This window comes from Macrotis lagotis, chromosome 5, assembly GCF_037893015.1.
Source record: "Macrotis lagotis isolate mMagLag1 chromosome 5, bilby.v1.9.chrom.fasta, whole genome shotgun sequence".
Taxonomy (NCBI): Eukaryota; Metazoa; Chordata; class Mammalia; order Peramelemorphia; family Peramelidae; genus Macrotis; species Macrotis lagotis.
This window is the reverse complement of record NC_133662.1, coordinates 121084863-121110040: the sequence shown is the minus strand read 5'-3', so window position 1 is coordinate 121110040 and position 25178 is coordinate 121084863. Positions and strand designations below refer to the sequence as shown.

Genomic DNA, 25178 nt, shown 5'->3' with positions numbered 1-25178 from the left:
AAGTCAGTCAAATGGGCAAAGACTATAGACAGCATTGCCACATATTATGTAAGGTTTTATTTTAGGCAAAAGATAGATATTCAGTACTTTTTATTCTGTGTGAATAGGAGAGAAGATACAATATTTCCATAATATTAAAGTCAAGTATCTTTTTCTACAGACAGAATGGTATCTGTCTATAAAGACTAGAATTTTCTCTGTGCTCAAAAAGTTCCTGACTAGTCAGTGCAGTAATCTATGTACTGACCTTTTCCACCAATATTCTCAGAAATTTCTGGATCAGAATTCGATGGCATTTTGTGCTCTCTCTCTCTCTCTCTCTCTCTCTCTCTCTCTCTCTCTCTTTCTCTCTCTCTCTGTCTCTATCTCTGTCTGTCTGTCTCTCTTTCTCTCTCTCTCTCTTTCTCTGTCTCTCTCAAGAACATGGAAATTATAATGTATTGCATTTTAATAGAAAATAATACCATAATCTCATCACCCCCTTGAACTGTTTTTGCAAGTTATGATATATTTATTTTAATACACTTATACTCTTGCCCATATCTTCTGTATTCACAGACACTCAATTGCAAGACAGCTGGGCAAGGTTTTGTTGAGTTGGATAATTGGTGTGGTGGATAAAGCACTAGACATAATCAGGAAGACCTGAGTTGTAATCCTGCCTCAGACATTTACTCTCTATGTGTCATTGAGGATCTCACAACCTTTCTATGTATCCTTATCTGTAAAATGAGTAAGTTGGACTAGATAGTCTCCAAGACTCTTCCAATTCTCAGTCTTATATCTTACAATTCTTATCTTATACAGCAAAGCTGATTGGTGCACCTAAAGAGAAAAAGAATTACAATAATGTATTGTAATTACAATTACAATTGCAAATTACAATAATTTATCTTGAAATAGCACTCCAAAGCTGACAAAATCCTTTTCAGCAAGACTCTGTAAACTGTAAAATATTATTCTCTCAATTCTACCATCTATTAAATGGGGATAATATAACTGACTTTGAGGATCAGTGATGGTGAATAATGTATGTAAAATACATTGCAAGTTTAAATACTATATAAATACTTTTATAACTGACCTTACTTTATAGCTATTATTGATAAGGAAACTGAGACTTAAAGAGATAAAAGCATTTGCCCAAGAGCACACAGAAAGTAAGTGTCAGAATAGAGATGCAGACTCAGATCTCTTATCCTGAATCCTAGGTTGATCATACTTTGTACAATACACCAAGATCATTACTTTGTGCTTTTCAGTACCTTGTCAAAAAAAAACTCTTTTCAATGCACAGATCCCATTAAAACAGGAAAATTACAACAGAAAATAGACAATAATTAAAATATTTCCTAGCAACCACCTATGGCCTACAGTGCTATGATAAATTTATTTAATATGAGAAATGTTCCAAGGATTTTCATTCTTTGTCAACACCTTAATAACTTTTGGGGGGCAAGGCAATGGGGTTAAGTGACTTGCCCAAGGTCACACAGCTGGATAACTATCAAGTATCTGAGGCCAAATTTGTACTCAAGTCCTCCTGACTCCAGGGCTGGTGCTCTATTCACTGTGCCACCTAGCTCCCCCATAGTAACTTTTGATAACAACTGGAAACAAAACCTCATGAGAATTATAGAATGTCAAACCCAGATAGGACCAAAAAGAAGATCTGGTTTGCTCTTCATTTGGCAGATGAAAGTGAGACCCAGAGTGGAGAAGTGACTTGCTCAAAATCATATAGCTAGTTAGTGGCATCAGTCTCCTGATGTTTGTTCTTTTTCTATAACTACCTCTGCAGCGTAGCAAGGTGAAGACAAATATGTAATATAATAATGGTATCAACTTCATACTGCAATTTAGAAAGACAATATATGTAGTAAGTAGGGCCTTGGACTTGTAGTAGTGAAAACCTGGGAACTTGGAAGACCTGATTTCAAATTTAATATCTTTTAGTCTTTTTCTGTATTTAAAATGCGAAGAAAGTTGATATGAGAATCAAATCAAATTTATATAAAACTCTTTCCAAGCTTTAGAATATTATTGCAAAGTATTACAAAGTATTAGTTGGAAACTTGTTTGGGGCTGTAAACACAATTAAAAGAAATCTGATAATAATTCTAATTATTATGTTGATGTGTACCTCATCTATATCATTATTATATGACATAAGAATCTGAACAACTTTTCCATAGGAATCTAAAACAAATTATGACAAATAACAATTCATATAGGACTACTTAGTGGCAAATTTAAATGGTATTGGATTCATTCATTGCAACAAAATTATACTAATTCAAAAGAATCTATTCAGCAACTTAATATTATTGTGGGATCTAACTTAACCAGAAATGCAAATAATTTGACACATGAGAGCACATGCCCTAGTATTCAATTTTACAGATAAGGAAAGTATGAGCCTACATTAGGTTGAAAATTATAAAAGTTGTGTCTCAAAGAGTTAATTGGCAAAACTGGAAGAAAACCCAGGTTTTTGACCTTTTTTTTTAGTTGGCCATCTCTGGCTCCATTACCATAGTTGTTAAGTTCAGAGTCAGTCTACATAAGAATATTGAAGTATTCATACTCATTAAATATTTATCAAGAACAATGACTTTATTTTTATCAACTTTTATTCAGACAAAATTCAGATTATTATTTCTCTGTTCATTTAAACCACTAGGTAGTAAAGTTTGAATGTATATCATAATTCACCACAGCTATTTCACAGTTAATTTCTAAATGTTATGAAAATAGTTGACCTTTTCAGGGACTGATAAATTCAAACCAAGTAGTTTAGTGAGATTTATTATAGGATTTAGAGCTGGAAGGCTCTTGTTCTAACCCCCTCATTTTACAGATGAGGATCTGGAGCCAGGAAAGGTTAAATGACTTGCCAAAAGTCATACCCGCATTCTCTGTTTCCCAATCTAGGATGCTTTCCACTGCACCACACTGACTCTCAAAGTGCACTGGAGGTTGAATAAAGCCAGAATACTGCACCATCATCTAGTTCTTGAATATACTTTGTACATAAGTTTTATTATGCCAAGATTGCAGTGAGATTTCCTAGACATTTACCACTGATGAGAGAAATGCTTGCAATGTCTGCTGCAGAAATTCACAGAACAAATTACAGTGATCCGCTGCTCCTCTTAGATTGAGAGGCACGTTCCTCTGGAATTCAATGCCACAGTGATGGTCAAGGCCTATGTCCTAATGGTGGACATGATTATATTTCATCAACTAATCCTATGTTGGTGGCACATTTCCTTAAACTATACAGTATTTTGGAAAGAGAAGAAAGCATTAGAAAATAAATTGGAAAATATAATTCAGAATAAATGAAAGAGGACAAAGGCTAGCAAAACTTCAAGCATACCTATATTATGCCCACTTTATTCAAGGAGAGATTCAGAAAGGAATGGACACAGTCACCAATGAACATCACACATGTGGAAAATCAGATAAAGTAAACTGACTCATATGTTGCTTTTTTTTTTTTTAGGTTTTTGCAAGGCAAATGGGGTTAAGTGGCTTACCCAAGGCCACACAGCTAGGTAATTATTAAGTGTCTGAGACTGGATTGAACCCAGGTACTCCTGACTCCAAGGCCAGTGCTTTATCCACTACACCACCTAGCCACCCTGCTCTTTTATTCTTAATTGGAGTTATTATTATTTTAGCCTGGCTCTGTGTTGATGGAGAGAGAGAGAATGGAAGAAGCAGAAATATAGAGACAGAGTGGTTCCTAATGATTGCTTCTTGCCCCTTACCAGTAGTCTTAGGGAGTAAATATTTGCTATAAGCACAAAGTTTTTTGAAAAGATAGAGGGGAGAAATGGACAGATTTTGGCACCCAGGATTGATTGACTTGTTCTGTCTCTTCCTGACCCTTGAAATTTATGGCGTCATGATGATTGTTGGCTGCTGGTAGAGTGTAGTTTAGTGGTTCTCGTGGAGCTGATTATGACAGTCAGAGTTGCCATACAAGAGATGAGGAGTGAATTAAGACTATTGAAAAGAAGACTGCAGAGGTAGAATAAATAAATAAAAGAGAGGGAAAATATTAGGAAAGTGATTCAGATTCTGAAGCAGAGGCAATCAAACTCGATTGGACCATTTATTGCAGGAAAGAGAGAAATGGATACAACTATCCATTCCACATAGAAACTTTCCTCATCAGGATTTTAATATACTCTAGTTCAACATAAGAAATTCCTATAGGATTTCTTTTTCATAAGTATTTTTTACTTAACATTGATTTATATATAGCCTATGACCAAATATTTAACTCAAATTTTATAATAATATATTGTAAACAGCCCATAAAAGAAAAATAAAAACTTCAGACTACTTCTATGATAGGAAAGGAAGGTCTAAAAATTTTACACTGATCTTCCAAATCACAGTGATGCGTGCCACATCCTCAACCCTTGTGATGTGGAAGGGATAACTGGAAAGGGAAGTCAAAGCTAGGCTATAAATAGGGCCTTAAAACCATAATATTTGATGATAGAAGCAATAGCTAGAAGCAATGCTAGAGGAGTTGCTGAATAGAAAATGATATGATCAAACCTTTACTATAGGAAAATTACTTGGGTGACTCTGTGGAGAATGAATTGGAGAGAGAACAGACCAGACTGGAAGACCAATTAAGCAGCTATTATTATACTCTCATCAAGAAGTGCTAAAAGTTTGAATAATAAAAATGTTCTTGTAAATAGAGAAGTGAATAGATGCAAGTTATATTGTAGATGTAGAAATGCTACGATTTGACATAAATCTAGTTAATTAGAAAAATGTTGGTGGTGTCCTAAAGAGGAATAAGGAAGATTGGAAGGGGAGTGAGTTTTGGAAGAAAAGCATGAGTTCAGTTTTGATAATACTGATTTAGGAAATAAAGTTAATGGCCAAGATTAGATAATTGAAGATATATTGTTACTGGAGCTCAGAAGAGAAACTAGGAAATGTAGGAAATGTAGGAAAATAATAATTAAACCCATGGAAGCTAATGAGGATAATAAATGAGAAAGTATAGGGAAGAGAAAAGATTCTATCATCATGCTTTGGAGCACACAGCCTTGGGGAGGAACACTGTCTTAAGTAAACAAAAAGTATGGGAAAAGTAGATCTTAAAAGACCTGAAATAAATGATTACCCTTACTCATTCAGTCATTTCTTTGTAATCAGTCAGTTGACTAGTTAGAACAAAAGACACAATCAATACCAAGAGAAAAGAATGTAAGTATCCCAATACTTATTACAGTCTGGCAAACAGTAGACAATTAATACTAAATGATTATATGTTACTTCTTTTTCTTTTAATTTCTTGGCTATTGCAAATATTGTACCTGTGAAACTTTTGAATAGACTCATGTTTATATATTTTCAATTATCATGAATGCAACCATATAGAAATGCAAACTATAAACCTGACAGCATATCTCATTTCTGATGAAGGAGAAAGGTTTAGAAAGTAGGGAGTGAATCAGAGACCACAATTAGAAGGCTATATTTTTCTTTTTTGTGATAGTTTTATTTAAAATTCTAGCAATTAAATTATTGAGTCAACAGGTATGTGACTTCTACAGAAAAATTTGACCAAATTTAAGTATAGATTTAAGGTTTTTTTCCCATAATCACAAATCTGGAAAATAATTACTTAACCATTCTAAGACATTTAACCATTTTCTTTCATTTTCTTTAATCAAAGGCCAATAGATTAAGAGCTGAGAGGCTTCTTAGATGTCATCTAATCTGACTGCTTCATTTACCAATAAGGAATTTGAAAAGTTAAGTGGCTTGACAATAGAATTAATAGTGAATATGTAATTATATAATTTAGAAATAAGAGAGCATATTTCAGAATTGGCTATGAGAAAAAGTAAATCCATACTTTTTTTTTTTGGAAAGAGCCCCACAAATTAATGTTTCTTATAGTAAGTTGAAAGGAGTGGAAAAGAGAGGAGAAAATTGAATTTCATTCTTAGTTGCAATCAGAAAAATGAAAAAAAAATAGGGAGAAGCAAAGCAGAATGATGATTTAAGTGAACTCAAGGGAAGCAAGATAGAAGGGTAAGGAGTCCATGGGGAGAAAAAAAATCATGAGAAAGAAAATGAAAAGATGCAAGACAATCTTCCCCTCAAAAATTATTTATCCTAGAAGATAGAACTAAGAAACTATACTTAAACAGGACAGGAAACTAGAATGAGTAAGGTGGGAGGAACCTAAAGACAACTTCCACTATTCAACAGTGAATTATTTACAGATAATCTGATGAGAGTCTATTGATCAGAGCCTAAATGACTACTTTTGATGTGTGCTGTAGGTAGGATTCATAATTTAAATACAGGTTAAAGATATGATTTCTGAGGTCCTTTTCAAATCTGAGTCTATCATCCAATATGATGATGTCCCCAAGTATAGTTTTATATTATGATTTAAGATGCCACTGAAAACTAAGAAGTTGAATTTATATTTAATCTACCAACAAATATTTATAAATTTTCAAATATGTCATAGGCAGTATCTCCCCTTCCCAAGTAGAGCATGTCATTCTCCTTTCTCTCAAGGACCTCATAACTTAATAGAGGAGAGTAAGCATAAACAAATAAAGTTACTATGTGAAAAGTACCAGATTTTTCACACTAGAGATTCTCATATGAGGTACCTTAATTCCTGTGCTACATAGAATCACTACAGCTATAACACACAAATATATATGTTATATTTCATTCTATTGTATTATATCATAATATATGTGCATATATAAAGTAGATAGATAGATAGATAGATAGATAGATAGATAGATAGATAGATAGATAGATAGATAGATAGATAGATAGATAGATAGATAGATAGATGTCAATAAAATGTTGGATCCAATTGTCTAGTATTCTTTCAGCTAAATAATCTGTGTTCTCTCTTTTTTTAATTTCTAATTTTTAGTAGAAATTTCTCCAAGGACTTAGTAGCTTTAATATTTACCATTTCCTAACTAAACACCAGAGTTTGAAATGATAAGTATTTTATTTTTCATAGAACTAGAAACATGAAGCAACAGAATATAGGACATGAAATGTTACAAGGACAAGAAATAAGGATGAGTAAATGAGAAAGCAAATTGCACTATGTGTGATGTTGCTTCTGTAACTTTCTAAATATAATCTAAGAAAGGCAGGAGACTAAGAGACTCTGACAAGATGACCATGGCTCCTGTGATTCATTTGTAAACAAGTCCAAGTCTCATAAGGTGACATTTTCAAATAAACTTAGAATGTCACTCTTAAAGATGAATGCCTAATGATGATGCTTTAAGGTGAGAACAGTTCTCTCTCTATTTCAGTCAAAAGTCATCCTTCCTTCTTTAAAATGCTGATAGCATTTAGTTTGGACCTTGATGTACACTTTCACATTGTTTTGTAGCAAAATATAATAGTTGATGAGAGAAAGAGAGTTCCTAGCATATAATATCAGGTTACATGGTGTATTGGGAAGAACAGACTAGTTAGAAGATCTTGGTTTTATTCCTAGTTCTATCACCACTTGGTGCAGTACTGAATTTTCTTATTATAAATTAATAAATTGGCTTTCTGTTAATTAGGCAATTTGAATAATTTTTCTAATCCCATAGCTTCCTCTATAAAATCAGAGTAATCATACTTAAACTATCAATCTCTTAGAATTGTAGTAAGGATTAAATTAGAAACTAAAAACATGTTTATTCATAACTATTTAGATTTTATATAGTCTCTATATATAGTCCACACCCTAAGGTATAATGTGTGGTATACCTTAGAGTTCTAAATAAATGTGAACTTTTGATTCCTAATTTAGTCTTCACTATAGCCTGAGATCAATAGTGTAAATATAATGACCTGATATTATAGAATATGTACTGGGATTCAAAATATATGTGTGTGTAAATGTATACACAGAAAACTATATATGCACATATGTATATATAGAGACATATATGCATATACATGTATAAGTGTGTGCATATATATAAAGACATATACATATATATATATATAATATACATACATAAAATAGTTCTTTTGATCCCCATAGTGATCTAAGAGATTGATGTTATTATCTTCATAGGAAAAACTAAGGCCTAGACAAATTAAGGATTCCCTACCTGTTCTTTGCTATAAGAATATGACTACAAAATACACTCAAATGCTTGTATAAACTAGGTAGAAGACCTGTTTGCCACATCAAATTCTTTATTAGACAATTCTACATTAATCATCAACTTTTTTGTTTTACTAGTACTATGCTCTGACTATAACACTTCCAAAAATATAGTACTAGCATGTAGTCTAGTGAAGTTTTAGAGGAAAGATTTAAATTTGAGAGGTATAACACAGGTACACAGGAAGTGTTATGGGAAAATAGGTAACTTCAATTTCTTGTAGAATGTATTTGATCTTATTAGAAAGCCATCTGGGAATAGATAACAAATGTTAAAAAATAAGTCTACCCTTTGACCCAATAATTACATTGATTGGAGCATATCATGAAAATATTATTAAGAACAATAACAATAGCAATAAAAGCAATATGTTCAAGGATTCTGAAAACAGATTAATTACAATTCCAAAAAAAAGGGAAAGAAGTCTAAATGTACAATAATAGGGGAATAATTAAAATTCTGATGTAATATGGATCATTGAATAGAAGTTAATATAAAGAACATTTAGAAAGATGTTCATGAAAAATAGAAACAGAAGAACACAATGAGAATATAAAGGAAGAAAATAAATGAGAGTGAATGGGGAAAGAATTCATTTTGAGAAAATGATTAAAATTGGTATGATACTTGATTTGTAGAAAATAAATTTAAAAAGTTACTAAGAAAACTTTAGCTGTAAGTACTGATTTTAATATATTTTTGTAAAATATTTAATGTTTTAGAACCTTGTTTATACACACGCACTTCAATAAGAGTTGGAAAGGAAGACCTCTGTTATAGTGGAATAAGAACTGGCGCAACTTGAAACTCTGTCACTTAGTCTTTGCATCATCTTGGGTAAGGCATTTTTACCTTTTTTTGAGTCTTAATTTCCCTATCTGTAAAATGAGGGAGTTAGAACTAGTTATCTCTAAATTACTTCAAGCTCTAGAACTTCTGACCTTTCAGAAATGGTTAAAAAATCAGCAAAATGTAGTGATTCTTGCTTATTGAAAAATTTCTAACATGGTTTGCCAATAGTTTTGAATTGAGAGGGTCAAAAATGAAAGAAAACACCAAACAGAATATGACCCCCAAAAGCCAAGATTTTGTTAAGCAATTGATAAAATGCAGTGGGGATTGTTTAGTTTTTTATGGGGTTTTTTTTTATCATGTCTGCACATTAAGTTTGCCCGTGATATGGTAGAGTTATTAATTGAACTTTGAAGGATCAGTAAAATTAATCCAAACTTTATGAAGTTTCCTTGAACTTTGACAATGGTCAGAGAGCTTCATGTAATTCATTAATGCAATTAAGGCCATGGTATTCTCAATCAGAAGCAAAGTAAAATCAACCTTTTCATTACCTTTCAATTTTAGTAGTCAGTTCCAAAAGTATAGCAAGGATAAACACATAATCAAAGGTTAAAGTATCAAATATTTAGTTTACATGACTAATTTGTATGTGACTATTTAAGTTATTTTTCAGTTATGTCTTACTTTGTATGTCCCTATTTGGGATTTTCTTGGCGAAGATAGCTTCCTTTTCCTTCCATAGCTTATTTTGCAATTGAGGGAACTAGGTAAAAAGGGTTAAGTTACTTGCTCAGGGTCACACAGCTAGTGAATGTCTAAGGTCAAATTTTATTTCAAGAAGATGAAGATGTCTTTCTGACTTCAGGACCAGTACTCTAACCACTACTCTGTCTTGTTTCCCCAGTTAGTGACTATTTATAATACAAATAGATGTCCATTAAGCCTGCTCTCAGGTGAAAGATTTTCTCTATTTTCCTCAGGCTTATGTTCTTTTCATCCTTTCATTTTCACTCTTCAATATAGACTGATACTCATATAACTCCTTTTTTAACCCCCCCATCATATCGAATAATATTATCATTTAAGGCACATTTTTATTTAAATATTTCCTGAGTAATCTTAAAAAGTTATAATTTGTTGACCTATATTTATATTTCTTTTTCTAGGGTCAGGAAGATCTGAGCTTAAACCCATCCTTAGACACTGTGTGAACCCTGGATAAGTCACTTAACCCTGTCTTTGCCTCAGTTTTCTCATCTGTAAAATAAGTTGGGAAGAAAATGGCAAACCACTCCAGTATCTTTGCAAAAAAAATCTCAAATGTGGTCACAAAGAGTTAGGTACAACTGAAGTGACTGAACAACAACATTCCAGTGTTGCTGTGGTTGGTTGTCAATATTAAACTCATTGTAAATTTATGGTACAAAACCTCTGTAAAATGAAAAGGAGAAACTAACAAGTGTTATTGTTGTTCCCAGTGTGTCTATAATCATGGAAACAATGGCAGCAAATGGGAAGTTAAAAAGGGAATCAAAAAGAGTTTTGGTAGAATCAGGGTAAAACTAGTTGAGAATTGCAAAAACAACTCATGGTTGACACAAAAGTCCAAGTTAGATTCTTTTTGATGCACTCTTCACAATGTTTTAAAAGAACCAGGACTATAAGATGCATCTTAGACTCACATTTGTATAGCATTTATTTAGTGAGCTGCAATTTACAAAATACTTTCTCCACAACTGTTTTAGGTCAGGTCAATACGAATATCCCCATTTTATAAGGAAGGAAACAGAAACTCAAAAAATCAATATATTAAGCCAGTAACTGAGTCTAGCTAGGTCTTCTGATTCCAGGTTCAGAATTCTTTCCACTCTACTCTTTATATTAGAATGAATTATATTGTATATTATATTATTCTATGCTATATTATAATATTAATAACTTCATTCTCTAATCACAGAAATATCTAGATAAGATCATATTCATGTCACTCATTTAGTCCTAATACTTTGACATTTGATAAAAGCTATATAATACATTTAGAGATCTAAGAATGTAATAGTGGCTCAAAGTTATAAAGTGTATTAAATTACACAATAAATCCATATGATGCCGTTTGATCCTCAAAGCAATCTTGTAAAGTTATTATTATTCCTATTTTTATTCCCATTTTACAGACAAAAAACTGGATCTGAGAAGGATTAAGAAACTTGCCCAGTTAGTAAGTAGTTGAGATAGGATTTGAATTCAGGTATAATTGACTGCAAGTCCAATCTTCAATGCATAACAACAAAAACAACAAAACTATTTTTCTTTATTTCTTATTGGGGGGGGAATCTATCATTATTAACAAATATTCACCAATCACTTACACAGCTTTCCATATATAAAGCTAGCTAAACAGACAATGTATCTTTTCATTAGGTTTTGATGATTTTTCACAGATAAATATTTAATGGGGTAGAAAGATAATGAACAATTCTAAGAGACCAAACCCCTCACTTTATAATGGAAGAAACAGACCCACAGAACTCAAATGACTTGACCAATGTCATACTATGGGTAACAGAACTTGAGACTCAAAACTGGATGTAGTAACCCTATTCCATGTCTGCCATTTTCATACAAATTCAGCAAATAACCATTTCTTCTGATTTGTCAGCATCTGGGTAGGATGGGTAGAAGCATATTGAGATCTGCTCCTTCACACAATTGAAAAGTATCTTGAATGAAGGAATGAATGGCACAATGCATGGCACTGTGTTTGCTTTCCAGAAACTCACATTATAAAGGAAAATAGAATACATATAGAAGCTTCAGCTTCAGGTTCTATAGAAAGATACCATAATCCTTAGAGTACATTATCTTAGAGTTGTTCCTACCAAAAAAATCAGATCAATTTCTTATGTTAAACTATCTGAGAGTGTCAATGACTTTGATAGCAGGAACTTTCCTTCCTGGATCAAGATAAGTGGCTGCAGCACTAGAATATGAAAATGCCTACCTATATCTCCACAAGAGTTTCTTCCTAACATTATGACTATGACTCCCCCAAATACATACTGCAGCAACTAATAAATATTACTTTTGATCTCTTTAAATAAAATATAAAATTCCAATATTCAATAGGCAAATAATTGAATAATAAATAGTTCTCAGAAAGTCAAGGAAAATGCAAGGAAAATGAAACAACATTAAGCAAAATAGAAGTATTCATGCTCAAGAAAAAGTTCTGTTGTGAGCTTCAGGAGGAAAAAGATATAAAATCTTAAGCCAGTTCAGGTGGCACTTGGCTAATTTTGTTAGACTTGCTTCCCAAATTAGCCTTGCTTTCTTATCCAGATGTCAATATGTGAAATGACCATGAGCCAACTGCAGGATACACAAGCTGGCTACAGAACAGGATGACCTATCCAGAGGAAAGATGAAACCATCTAGAGAGCTGGAGAAGGGCCTAAACTCCACCTTAGGATGCCTAGGAATCTGGTAAGAAATAAACTTAAACTTTTTTAATGGGAAACATTGTACTCAGGATTTTCTCTTGTCAAGAGTATCACACGCAATTCTCTGGATTTTATGGACAAAGTTGGAAACTTGCACAAATCACTATAAGGTTTTAATCTTTTTAAGGTTTAGAATTCCAGACCCTATGACAAAACTAGTATACTCTGGAAAGTACTGGTAAGTCAAACTTACATACTGTTAATTTGATAATGGCACATGGTAAGAACTAGGAATAATAGAATATCAGGAAATAATAAGAAAAGGAAATATTATCCTGTTAACACATTCACATATGGAAAGAAAAAGAATGAAATAAATTGGTAGATTAAAATCTTTTTCAGCTTTTCTAACAAAATAAAATAAACCAATTTCAATTATACTGTCTTACTCATGTAAAAAAATCTAGAATAATCCTTTTGAAATTTCTTTTTTGGCAGTTAGGCAAAGTAAGAATAAAACATAATTTATACACATATATGTGTATATGTATATACAGATATGTGTGTAGTTTGATGTATATGTATAAATATATCACACATACATATCACCTACAGGTGCATGTTATTTTGAAATAAACTTCAACTAGTCAGTCAAACCAGTAAAGTTTGACTTGTTTCCTAGTGAAAGTAGCACATCCCCATCCAAGCAGGCACAGTGCCTTCCATAACAGATGGTCAGGAGAGGAGGCAGCCAAGATACCATGTATGAACAACAAATGTGCTTGCTTCAGGGCAGGAGTCCAAATTGGGAATGTCGAAATTGTTTTCCACCCTAAGCTTTCAAACTTGTGGCAAAAGGACTGGGAAGTCAGTTGACTCAAGCTCCAAGAGAAAATTACCAAATAGTTTCCTTGACTATAGGAAAGGATCCTGTAGGGTTAGCAAAAGGGATAAGTATTGTTGAGGTAAGAGGGCAGGCTATGTGCTCAGCTAACATCTGCATCTATGCTCCTTAAAACTCTGGATATTAGGATCTGGTGCCACTCGTTCACATCATTATTCACCTGAACTTTAGTGGAGTGGCTCAGATGGCAAACCTAAAACAGCTGTGGAGCAAATCTAATTTTGGGGAATTAAGGCAGGACTACATAGAAGAATTTTTTTGTGACATTTTTTGTGGCATTCAATCTGAAAGTTATTTTAGAAGATAATAAGTCACAGAATGAACAAAACACAAGACTTGGAGTCAGGGAAACCTGAATTTGAATTTCATCTTAGACCCTTACTAACAGTGTGACCCTGAGAAAGTTCCTTAATCTTTTAATGCCTCAGGTTTCTCATCTGTAAAATGGAGATATATATAGCACCTCTCTCATAGGGTTGTTGTGAGAATTAAAGGAGATAATATATATGAGAAACACTTTGGGATCCTTGAAGTGATATATAAAGTTTTCTATTAGCTCTTTGCAACAGAGAGAAGGTACTTTTTATTAAATGATGATAGCAATAGTAGTCAGAATTTACATATCACTTTAAATTTTTGAAAGTGGTTTATATAGGTTAACTCAATTTAAACCTCACAATAATTCTCTAAAATAGATGCTATTATCCCATTTTGAAGATGAGGAAAGTGAGAAAAGCTGATGAAAGTTGAGTGACTTTCCCAGCTCACACAGCTTGGAAGTGTCTGAGGTAGGATTTGAATTCAAGTCCATCACTATACACTGTGCTATCTATCTACATCTCTACATCTTCATCTACTTCTTCTTCCTCATTCTCCTCTCTTCCTCCTTTCCTTTTAAGCCAAGTCTGATTTCAATGCTACATGAAACTCCCAATGAAGAAATCAAAACAGAGCTGCAATTTATAGCTTTGGAGAATACAGGAGAATTTCTTGGAGGAAACACTAAAACTTCAAATGATTTGTCTAGGGTTCACAGCCAGTAAGTGTTAGCAGGGAAGTTGAACCTTTCTGAGTCCAACTCTGTATCCACTATGAATAGTTTCTTCTTAGATTTCCAAATACTCAATTGTATCTGTAATCTCCAATCTGGACATTCCCTCCAATGATGCAGATTGCAAGTCGTTCGTAGTTGCCAATCAGTAACTTCTCTTGTGCATGCCCTTCCATTGTTTCACCACGAGGAGCCCTCGTATAGTACTGGAAACCTTCCACGTTTGCCTCTGACTTTGATAGGATGCCAGTGGAGTGCTTTGGCATCCCTTGACATCGCCATGGGACTTGCCCAGTTCCTCTTGCTTTCATATATCTACCCGATGACATTTTTCACTCCTCTACTTTTTAGAAGTATGTTGCAAATTGCTCATACTTGCTCATCATTATTCATTATAAGATATTCTTTTTAACTCTACCATGATTGTTATGCTCTATGTGTCAGTCATACACCATCAACAAAATACTAGTAATAAAATAGGCTTTAGTTTGCTGAGGAAGTTTGGCTAATATGAGGCAAAGGAGCCTACTCTTCTCTTATTTAATCCTAGGTCGAAAATCCTGGACAATTAATTAATGTGTGTTTACCTTATTTGGATATATATAAACATACATCTATGTATTTACACATACATAACATATATACCTTATTTAAATATTTATACATCTATGTATGTAAGATATTTTCCTGTATACTTTAGAAGATAAAGGTATTAGTAAAGATTCAACCAAATTTTTTTTTGTAAAGCCATTAACTAATTCAAGTCACCACTAGGATTTTTATTGTAATTATCTGTCTCGAATAATAATTTGTATCCTAAAAGAATAAATTTCTCTTCAAAAGGAAGTGCTCATTAGAATTCGAACCCTATGGTGTTGATTTCATTTTATGAAAGAATTGCACTTATGTCTTAGTGTCATATTTACTATAACAACTTTATCTCTTTAAAATTAGCTTAATATTTTACTATTACAAAGGTGTCCCAGAAAGCTTTTCTACAGTTTAAGCTATTAATACTTAATACACACTAAGAATTTGAGAACTGCTTTGTATATTTATGAGAAAGGAAGATAGGAGGAATACTCATTTGAAATCCTAAGAACAATTCAGTGAACTATAGTTTCCCAAATAACCCAGCAAATTATTACTATTATAACTCACATGTGCATATATAAATGTATTATATGTATGCTTTTTTTTAATTGCTTAAGATCAAAATCAAGAAGATGTGAGTTCAAATCTGGTCTCAGACATTAATAGCTATGTGTCTTTGGGTAAATCACTTAACCTCTCCTTACCTCCCTTCCCAGGGTTGTTGTGAAATAATAACTGTAGATTACATAGTACAGCTAGGTGGCAGAATAGATAGAATACTAACCTTGGAGTCCGGAGAACCCAAGTTCAAGCACAGTTTCATAATTTGACACTTACTAGCTGTGTGACCTTGGGCAAGTGGTCAGGGTTTAGGCCCCACCTCTGAACTAAAGTAAGTCCATGATCCTGGCAAATTACTTCACAGAATTCTGGCCAATCCCCTAAGACTATATGTTGCAGGGCAGGCAGATGGAGCTCTTCCCAGGAGCTTCCTAAATCAATGAAATCACAGATCCAGTCACCATCTCCACTTCCATCTCTCTCCCCCATCAATGCAGCAACTCGTAAATATGGCATATTACTTTTTTTTCAAAGGCAGAAAAATGAAATTAACTACCTAAATGAGGTTGATTGAGGACAGAATTTTGTAGATCTTTATATGTGTACATAAAAGCACGTGTGTGTGCATATATACATGTCTACACACATGTATGTGATATATAAAAGAATGTTGTATAAAACACATGCATATTATTTCTCACACACTATACTCATATATGTATATATACAATACATTTTAGGTATTATATATATATATGTATATGTTTTGCTATGTTCCATTGTGCCTACCAACCTTTCAAAATATCTTACTTCTAGCATTAGAATCAGTAAATTGAATCTCTACCATGGCCAGAATAATGCAACTCTGTGAGGTACGCACAAATTTTCTAAATGGTTTCTTCACAAATCCCTTAGAAATGTCAAGTAGACATCCAAGATATCAGCATCAGGCTTCCATACATCTACATCCATCTCTCAAGGCTAACAAGAATAATTTTCCACTCTAAATCTATAATTAAATTGCAGCATACTTTCTAAGCCTAACCTTTTCCCTTAGAGCATACAATCATCATAACTTACTAATTTGACTGAATTGTGCATATTCAACACCAACATACCAAATTTAATTTACAATCCATGAGATGCCATATACAATAATCCATAGTACTATGGAGTATGATTGCAGACCAAAGCAAACTATTTTCAGTTTTTAAAATGTTTTATAATTTTTTCTTTTTCATGGTCTTTCCCCCCTTTTATTCAAATTCTTCTTTGACAACATGACTAATATGGAAATATGTTGAACATATTTGTACATGTAAAAACCTACATCAGATTACTCACTATCATGGTGAGAGGGAAGGGAAGTAGAAAAATGCAAAACTCAAAATCTTACAAAACAATGAATTTTGAAAAGTATCTTTACAAGTAATTGGGGAGGAAAAACCCTATATTTAAAAATAAATAACTAAAATCAATGAGGTGGTGGTAAAAAAGAAAACTCAGCCACAGAAATCAACTAGCAGCCTTTTGTATTTTGGAAATCTAACTTCAAATACCAAAAAGTGAATGAACATTAGGGAACACAATTGCTAAAAGGTTTCCATGGAAGAAGAAATAAGACAGTAGGGAAAACTAAAAATGTCCTGGTTAGTGCCGCCCCCTTCTGTCGGCATTCTTAAACTAAATCACTTTAAACTAAATCACAAGGCAATATAGTAAGCTAACCTCCCAAAGACTGTTCCTAAGAACTAAGTGGGCTAGAACTGGTAGGAGGTTTTTTAATTGAAGCTTGTTTGTTTATTTTGACTCTGATATTTTAGAAATTCAAAAATCATTAGTAATCATCTAGTCTAAGCCTACAATATTATTGTTGTTATTGAATCATTTCAGTCATGTTTGACTCTTCATGATCTCATTTAGGATTTTCTTGGCAAATAATCTAGAGTGGTTTTGCCATTTCCTTCTCCAGCTCATTTTATAGATGAGGAAAATGGGGCAAACAAGATGAAGTGATGCACCCAGAGTCTCCAGGATGAAGTATCTGTGTTAGCTTTGGACTAGGTTCCCCTAAATCCAAGCCCAAAACTCCACTTTCATCACCTAGCTACTAACCATTCAATTTTACAGTTAAAGAAATTATGAGCTTACATTAGGGAGAAAATTATAAAAGTTGTGACCCAAAGAGTTAATGGAAGAACTGGAAGAAAGTCCAGGTTTCTGAGATCTATTTGAATGTTCTTTTCCATAAAATGTGTAGATCATAGGACTATAAATTTAAATATGGTGGAAACCTGGATGTCCCTATAGTCTAAGGCCCACATTTTAGAGAAAAGGAAACTGAGGTCCAAGTGTATTAAATTATTTACCCAAGGATATCATCCCAGATTCTCTGTCTCAGAGGCCAAGCTATTTTCATTGTACTACATAACCTATATTAGCCAGAACCCTTCCCTTATAATTCTAAACAATCTCTAATTCCTTGGAGACACCAAGAAAGTGAACCGTATTGGCTTAGGGTCAGTATATTATTACAGTGAAAGATACATTAGGTCTGGAATCAGGGGACCTTCCTGATTTCAGGTGAGTAATTATGAACAAATCATTTAATCTCTCTGATATGGCTTTTTTTTTTCTCATGTGCAAAATGGGGAAAGGGACAGTTAGTTGTCGCAGTGGATAGAGTTACAGACTTGAAGTAAGGAAGATTCATCTTCCTGAGTTTAACTCTGGTCTTGGCATTTAACTTTGTGGCTCTGGGCAAGTCACTTAACTCAATTTGTCTCAATTTCATCATCTATAAAATGAGATGAAAAAGGAAATGTTAAATCATTTCAGTATATTTGCCAAGAAAATTCCAATTGGGATCATGAAGAGTCAGACACAATTTATTGACAAAACAACAAGATGGAAAAAATACTTAAAGCATTATATAAATGTGAATTCTAATTGTTATTATTATTAACCCTTAGTGTCTTCAGAGCAAAGATCCATTTATAAATAGGGTTACTATCTCCTACTCCAAATCATACATTCAAAATGAATATGTGACTTTATGTGACTTGTCTATAGGTCACATACTAAAAACTAGTATAATGTAAGAAAACTGAAAATGTTCATGTGGGGATTTAAGTTATGAAGGGCTTTGAATGTCCAACAAAAGATTTCATAGTTGATCCTTGAAGTGCTAGGGAGCCACTAGAGTTTATTGAGTTGGGGAGGAGAGGTCCAGTAATGTAGTGGGACTTGCAGTTCAGAAAATTGAATTTGGCAGCTGAGTGGGAAAAGATTTGTAGCAGGAAAAACAACCAGCAGTATCCCCTGTAGAAGGGATAACAATACCCAGTGACACCATACCCCATAGGAGGACATTTTTTAAAAAGTTGTTTGTGGGCAAAAAATGTTAGTCCTTAATGTCTTTCTTAGAATTTTCTCAGAGTTCCAGGACACCATTGTCAATAAGGAAGAAGGTATATGTTGCTCCTCTGACACAAGCTATGTATGGTCAAAGACAGTTCACCTCATCATAACTCAGTTTCCCCATCTAGAAAATGTGAAAAATAAGAGGAACACTGCTTCCCTCATAGTTGTACTCTTAATAAATTATACAAATGTTTTGTTATTGTATATTGTTGTTGTTTGATGAGAAGAGTATTTTCACTGAGATAAACAGGAGGAGGAAGAAATGAAAACTGAATGAAAGGAATTTTGCTTCTTGACTTTATTGAAAAAAATCCATTTATTGCCTCTTATATTTCTTCATGTGTCTTCTAGAACTACTAGGATTTGTTGCACCTTTCAGAGAGAGTGTTTCTCATTTTTTAGTTGAATTTTTTCAGAGTTAAGGTTCATTTTATTTCTATGAATCCTTTGTTTGATGTCTGTCTTTGTATAGTTTTTCCATGTTTTAGGAAAGCACATAGTTCTTTGTTTTATCATCCAGACACCAAAACTGCTAAAAAAAAATAGTAAATTGATTTAGTTAGGCTCATCCTGCCTTATCAAAAATATCATGTACACTGGGGGATGTAAATCCATAGGCACTTGATTGATTGATGGAAATTGATTGAAAGTTGGGAATCTCTTTATTCATTGCTTATATGGGTCCAGCAGAGGGAGCCCCAAGTACAGTTTTTCAGATCCAAAGGTGTTTTCTTAGTAACTAATTCTTTTATTGCTTGTTGAATGCTCTCCCCCTTCCATTTTCCTGTTACTACAAAGGACTTTTAAAAATATGTAACTGTGTTCAGCATTCAGCCATATAATAAATAAGTCAAGCTTTATCAAGAATAGTATCATCAATATGAAGATTTAAGAAAGGTCCTACCAAGTATATCATTCTAGCAAAAGGTTGAGATGTTAGGGGGATGTAGTTGAGATACAAGATACTTGAGGTGTTAAAGGGAATGGAGATTGAGTATGGCTTCTACTTTCTATGACTATAATTTCATTCTTCTTTGGAGATGGGAGATCATAGCAAGATGCACCCATTGCTTTCCCTCCTCTATCCTGTATACTTTTTTCCCCTTCATCTTTTTTCCTCTTCGTCTTTTCTTCCATTTCCCACTATCCCTCACCTCCATTCTCAAAATTTGATATGGCAGATGGGCAAGGAAAAACCATTTATTATTTCTCAGTTAACACGTAGTATAGGGACTGGAACATGAATAATTGATAATAAGACTCCCATTCACAAAAATTCTCCTCATCATCATTGAATGAACCTGGGCTATCTAAGGCTATGTCAGTTTGGCAGGTTGTTATCTAAAGCAGCATGGCACCTTGAAAGTGAAACAGGAAGAAATCTTTGGCAGGCAACTCAAACTATTCCTATTACTTCAACTTTCCTCTTTCTTCGGAACTTGATAGAGAAAAGTCCAGAACTTCCAGCTTTGGGCAGCTAGATGGTGCAATGGATAGAGTGCTGACTCTGTAGTCCACAGAAAATTCATCTTCCTAAGTTCAAATCCAGCCTCAGATACTAACTAATGTGACCCTGGTCTAGTCACTTAGCACTGTTTGCCTCAATTTTCTCATCTGTTGAAATGAGCTAGAGAAGGAAATGGCAAGCCATTCTAGTATCTTTGCCAAGAAAACCCCAAATGAGGTCACAAAGAGTTAGACACAACTGAAAAATGATTGAACTTAATTCAATCTTGGAAATAGCAGTACTCCAATATAGCTATCTCTGCTTTTAGTGTAGGATCTATTGAGAGAAGCAATCGCAGTGGAGAAAGCATCCATCTTTCTTTCCACCATCTATACCACAATTGCCACGGACAGAAATGTAAACCCAAGAGCCCCAAGAATGGCAGTGCCCTCAGATCACTTCCAACACAGCCCCCACAATATAGCCACAGCTGTAGAGATGTGGCCATAGCTACTGAAACCTGAGAAAAGAAAGTTCTTACCACCAGTCTCTGACACAGACAAATGGCTTAACATTGGAAACAGATATGGTATTATTAATGGAAATGGCACTAAAACCCTAATGACCAGGGGATATTCTCATCTGATTTGAACTGAAATATCCTATATGTGGAGTGTTTTAGAGGTAGTTGAATAGAGCAATAAACCTGAAAGTCAGAAAACTCTACATTTAGAACCAGCCTCGGTAGTTATCTTTGTAACCCTGGCCAGGGTATTTTTACTGCCTTGTTTTCCTTAACTGTAAAATGAGAATAATGAAAGTACCTATATCCCAGGGTCATTGTCAAGATCAAATGGAATAATATTTGTTTTCTGAAATATAATCAAAATATAGTAAATGCTTATTCCCTTTCCTCTCTTCTTCTCTTAGGAGGCAACAAAGTAAAATAGAAAGAATCTTGGATTTTGGATCAGATGACCTAGTCTGAATTTTCTTTTGTAATGTTGTATAAGTCACTTTGCCTCTGGGTCTCAATTTCTGTATCTGAAAAAATGAGAGTATAGGATGAGAAGATCTCTATGATCTTCTCAACTCTAAATCTATTATATGAACTTTTCTGGGACAGTACAATTATTTCGTTTAAGTGACCTGTTTCTAAAAGTACAAAAAGAATACTGCATACTCTTTTTCCTTTTTTTCTTTTTATTTATCACTTTCTCTCCCCCCCCCCCCATGGCAGAGTCTGATATGGCTTATACATTTATAATCATGCCTAACCTATTTCCATATTAGTCATGTTATGAAAGAAGAATTAGAACTAGAGGAGAGAGGGGGACCATGACAGAAAAAGAAAAAACATAAGTTTTAAAAAGTGAATATAGGAGGTAGCTAGGTGTGCAGTGGATAAAGCATTGCCCCTGGAGTCAGAAGGACCTAAGTTCAAATTCGGCCTCAGACACTTTAATAATTACCTAGCAAGTCACTTAACCCCACTGCCTTACAAAAACTTTTAAAAAAGGTGAACATAGTAAGTTTTGGTCTTCATGCAGACTCCATAGTTTTTTCTCTGGATGTGGATGGCATTTTCCATCATAAATCTTCTAGAATGAACAGTATAATTATTGCTTCTGGTGTGGAACTTGGAATATAGGAAAAACCTAAGCCAGGTTAACATATAGAAAAGAGCCCTAGACTTATAATCAAAAGACTTAGATTTTAGTCTGTGTTCTGAGCCTAAATGACTGTGATTTTTTTAATAACCTCCCCAGGTCTCCATTCTCTTATCTTAAAACTGAGAGACGACAGGTAGGTGAGAAAATCTATGTTAGGATTTCTTGGCCTTTTTTGTGACATGTTTGATGAAGCTTATGAATCCTTAGAGTAATGTTTTTAACTGCATACAATAAAATATATAAAATTACAAAGGGAACCAATTGAATTGCAATAAAGATGTAACTTTTCCCATCTAAGGTCATGGACCTCCTTGAAATCAGATCTCTGGTTAAGAACTCTTAAAATTCTAGATAATTTCTGAAATCCTTCCCCATTTAAAATTACATGATTCTCTATATAAAATATACCATTGTTAATAAAAATACTACTAATGGACTGCAAGAATAGAACTAGGGCTTTAGTCTTTCCAGTGTTTTAAGCCTCTCCCAGGTAAGAGACATATTTACTTCCTGTGTTTAAGTGACCCTGTGATCTGTTGGTAGTATTTGGATTTGATTTCAAAAGATTTGGATTTGAATCTTAAGCGTTTCAACTTGTTACTAAGCTTTCTTAATTGAGTATGAGGAACTATGCTTAAAACCCTATTCACATCATTTAGTCAACCTCTGGGTCTTAATTTCCCCATGCAGAAGATAAAAAGATTGGACAAGATGGCCTGTGGGAATCCCTCCATATCTCAAGTGCTATATTAAATTGCATTAACCCTTTTAGACCAACTGGGAGGAAATGAATAAATGGCTACAGCCTTGCCCATTCACTTTGCTCAAGCATTTTGCAGACACGATTAAGGGTGCTTTAATGGGTACTTTAGAGAACTGAACAGCTGCCTGCTAACCTAAAAGAGATAATACATCTAGTCTAAATGTTTTTTATTGCCCAAACTGGTGCAGATCAACAACTCACCTGTAACTTCTGGAGTCTTGAGAGGTTAGGTGATTTGAATGGTAGTACAGCTAAAATGAGTCAGAGGCAGGACTGTAATGAATCCAGATTATGTTAACTACAGTAGTCCCTTTAATTATTATCACCAGGGCACATGGCCTCTCAATGGTTGATTTTTTTCCCCCTTTTTCTGGATCTGTGATTTTATTGACTTAGGGAAATCCTGGGGGCAACAAGGTGGTGAGTGGATAGAGAACTGGTCCTGGAGTCAGGAGGACCTGAGTTCAAATCCAGCCGCAGACACTTAATAATTACCTAACTATGACTTTGGGCAAGTCACTTAACCCCATAGCTTTAAATAAATAAAAAATTTAAAAATATATATCTTGCAAATATCTATTTATATCCAAGTTATCTCTCCATTAAAATGGAAACTTCTTGAGGGCAGAGGGAAATCCTGGTGTGGAAATTCCTTTTATCAATGTGCTTAGAATTGTTGTACATATTATAGTTTTGAGAATTACCTGGGACTAATGGGAAACCTAGAAGATAGTAAGTACTATATAAAAGTTGGTATTTACTATTTCTGCAGCTATTGTTGCTGCTCCTGCAACTATTTCCCATGATCTATATAACCAATCTCTCTTTTCTCTCTCCAGTCCTACCTTTGTCCATTGTTTATTAGAGATTGAGCTATGCCTTTGACTTATTGTCCTTAATATGATTTTGTTTCTGTAAAGTATGGATTTTGACTTCAATATTTTCTCAGGTTCCAGAATCACCCTGGGTAACTCTACTTGACTAATGAATTTGAATACAAGCTCCTCGAGGACAATTGTAGTTGTTTTTTTAAGCCAATTTAGTAAATGCCTGTTGGATTGTTTCAAATTTAATTGAAATGAATTATGATTGAATTGAAATGAAAATGATTTGAATTGAATAGAGTTGAATTGAAATGAATTAATTGAATTGAACTGAATAACCCCTTGGGTGCTGGGGTAAGATTTGAGGATATTGGGCTTCATCATAAGTAAATCCTTCCCCAAGATGCTGTTTAAAGGGTTAAGGGAAGTCCTAGCTATGATGCATAATTGTTTTCTCACAACTTTTAAAGAGTTAAGGAAAACAGTAAATTTATGTATAAGTTGTGCAAGGCAGAAGTGTCAGCAATTGAAGGTCTAGAAAACAGTCTCAGTCTACTGAAGTTCCATGATCCATGACTTATGTGGCAAGAGGTAAGCAAATCATGGAATTCCAAAACATGAACAGGATATTAATTTGAAGAATAAGTGGGAAAAAAAGACAGACAGACAGATGAAATTCCATTAGGGGATTATGTAGGTGAATGGTCCAGGAATGCTATAACATTAGGAAATGCTGGGATACCACTGCAGTTGACACAGATCAATCAGCCATGTAGCAATCAGAAACAGGGTATCCCTCTTTAAGGTAAATGTCCTAGTACAGGCCTCCTAGTAGAAAAGAGAGCGCTGAAGATAGTGAAACCAAAACATAGCACATTCGTATGTATTTTTCTGTCAAGAATAAAAGGACTTCTGGTCATCTTTAGGTAACTAAAGTCAAATGGACAACAGTGTTGAGTCTGTGTCTTTTTTTAACAAAGGAAAAGAAAAACAATAGAGGAAGCTAACTCAATCTTTAGCTGCATTTATCTATGTATCCTGTCTGGAAGAGGGAGATAAGAAGCCAATTGCACTCCTTCCCAGTTATCCAACATCAGGAAATTCTGATTTCAGCTCTGGGAAAGACATTTCAGAAAGGACCCTGACAAGCTTGAAGATAACCTAGTGAAGAGATTAAAACCATGACATGAAAAGTTTGGTTCAGATTGTGGTTGTTTGCCTGGAGAAGAGACTTCAAATGGATAATTATATATATATATATATATATATATATATATATATATATATATATATATATATATATATATATATATGTGCTTGCATGTGTATATATATGTGTGTGTGTGTACCTGTGTATATACACACACATGTATGTGGCATGTGAGTGTGTGTATGCACACAAATATAGCAATCATTATAAAATGTTTGCTGAATCAAAGAATAAATAAAAGAAAAAAATTTTTAATGGACAAGATAAATATCTTCAACTATGCTAAAGG

At 33.8% G+C, this 25178-nt stretch overlaps 1 long non-coding RNA gene across 1 annotated transcript in view; it reads left to right on the top strand.

The window, feature by feature from the left end:
* The window catches only part of LOC141489862 (uncharacterized), a 51551-nt gene extending 39075 nt beyond the window's left edge, over positions 1-12476 (top strand). Inside the window, exons 2-3 of the long non-coding RNA XR_012469012.1 lie at positions 8927-9041; positions 12339-12476. This is a non-coding gene — a long non-coding RNA (uncharacterized LOC141489862). The remainder of the gene's footprint in view (positions 1-8926; positions 9042-12338) is intronic.
* Positions 12477-25178: the final 12702 nt, after the last annotated feature.